Source organism: Orycteropus afer, unplaced genomic scaffold (assembly GCF_000298275.1).
Source record: "Orycteropus afer afer isolate SDZICR_OR568_19922 unplaced genomic scaffold, OryAfe1.0 scaffold00202, whole genome shotgun sequence".
Classification (NCBI taxonomy): domain Eukaryota; kingdom Metazoa; phylum Chordata; class Mammalia; order Tubulidentata; family Orycteropodidae; genus Orycteropus; species Orycteropus afer.
Genome location: NW_006921789.1, coordinates 3,606,473 through 3,608,450, shown reverse-complemented (window position 1 = coordinate 3,608,450; position 1,978 = coordinate 3,606,473). Strand labels below are relative to the sequence as shown.

The 1,978-nt window shown below is 34.5% G+C and overlaps 1 protein-coding gene across 1 annotated transcript in view; it reads left to right on the top strand.

The window, feature by feature from the left end:
- NLGN1 (neuroligin 1) overlaps window positions 1-1,978 on the top strand; it is a 1,064,733-nt gene that overhangs the window by 194,119 nt on the left and 868,636 nt on the right. The window lies entirely within an intron of this gene.

Here is a 1,978-nt window from a genome sequence, read left to right as displayed (position 1 = left end):
TGCTTGATATATCTTTTTCCAACCTTTGATTTTTAGTCTATTTTTGTCTTTATCTCTAAAGTGTGTCTCTTGTAGGCAGCATATTGATGGGTTTTATTTTCTTATCCAATCTGGAGCTCTCCGTCTCTTGAGTGGTGCATTTAATCCATTAACATTAAGTGTAATTATTGACAAGTATGAATTGGTTGTTGTCATTTTGTTATGTGTTTTTCCATGGTATCCCTGGTTTCTTTGTTCCATATTATTTTCTGTGCTGAGCTCATTATGTTTATGAATCCTGTTATCATTTCCTTTGTTGCTATTGTTTTAGTATTTACTGAATATTTGTGCTTGTCCTCTTTTTTATTGTGATCTGAAGGTTTATCATTTTTCTTTGAGGTTACCCTATGATGTATAATTTTCTCCCTGAGTTAGAACAATCCATTCTATCTTGCAACTCTCTTAACTTCCTCACCATTTAGAAGTTCTGTAACTACACAGTATTTCCCTTCTTTCTTTTTGTAGTTGTCCTCACTTGCCAATTGATGTCTCTGTTACAATCTTGTAAGCTCATTTTACTTTGAATATGTCCATAGCTGTGGTTTCTGAGTCATGTCATCTTGTGTATTAATGGTCGTTTGTTATTTGCTATTTTTTATTCTCTGTTCAAAGGACTCCCTTTAACATCTTTTGTAAGATTGGTCTGGTTTTAACAAATTCCCTTAGTTTCTGCTTATCTGGAAATCTCCTAATTTCACCATCATATTTGAGGGACAATTTTGCTGGGTATATGATTCTTGGTTAAAATTTTTTCTCTTTCAGGGTTTTATATATACCATCCCATTGCCTTCTTGCTTGCATTGTCTCTGCTGAGAAATCAGAGCTTGTTCTTACTGGCTGTCCTTTGTAGCTAACTTTTTGTTTTTCCCGTGCTGCTTTCAGGATTCTTTGTCTTTAGTTTTGGTGAATTTGCTGATATGTCTCGGTGATTTTCTTTTGGGGTCTATCCTGTTTGGGGTTCGTTGGACTTCCTGAATGGATATACTCTCCTTTTTCGTCATATCAGGGAAGTTCTCCTCCAGCAAATCTTGGACAATTTTCTCAGTGGTTTTATTTTTCTCTTCCTGTTCTGGAATTCCAGTGACCTCTAGATTATTCCTTTTGATGGTATTCCACATGAATCTTAGGCTTTCTTCATTTTGTTTTGATTTTTTTTTTTTTTTTTTCTGATTGATCCCTTTCCAAAGAAGTATTCTGGTATTTTTCTTCAGTCTCATTAATTCCATCTTCCCTTGCATCAATCCCTTGCATCAATTCTATCCCTTTGCCCTTCCAATGTGTTATCTTTTTCTGACAATTTAATATTAATCTTCTGGATTTCTATCTGTAGATTTAGAATCATTTATAATTTTTCATTTATTTTGTCATTTTGTTCTTGTATTTTCTTCCAAAATTTTCTTTTCTTCCAAAAAGGTTTTTTTCTGTGTTTTCTTTGGTCTGTCTCTCAATCCTTTGAAGATACCTAAATATAATTCATTTGAATTCCTTATCAGAGAGTTCCAATGTTGCTTCTTCCTCAGGGATGTGTTCTGGTTCTGTATCCTGCTCCCTTGTTTCTACCACTTTATCTTGCTTCTTTGTGTGGACTGTGATGGTCTGTTGTCTACGAGACATTGTGGTATTGTATTAAGATCTCTGTTAACAGTTTTTGAAGAGCATCCAAGGGTGATTCATGTTCCTCTTGGTGGATTTTTATCATTGGCCCATTGGTGGAGAAGGAGGTATTGGCTCTTGCTTAGTAAGTGAAGTTGCAGGAGCTGTGGATGTAGTTGTATTTTATAGGGACTGTTGCTGTCTCCCAGTCATTTAGACAAAAATTACAATTGAATAACCATCAAAAAGCTAAAAGCACATGGACAAAAAATACACCATGTAATCACATAGGAAAAGTAACCAAAAAAAGAAAAAAGGGAGAAAAGAAGAAAAATCAAGAAAACCT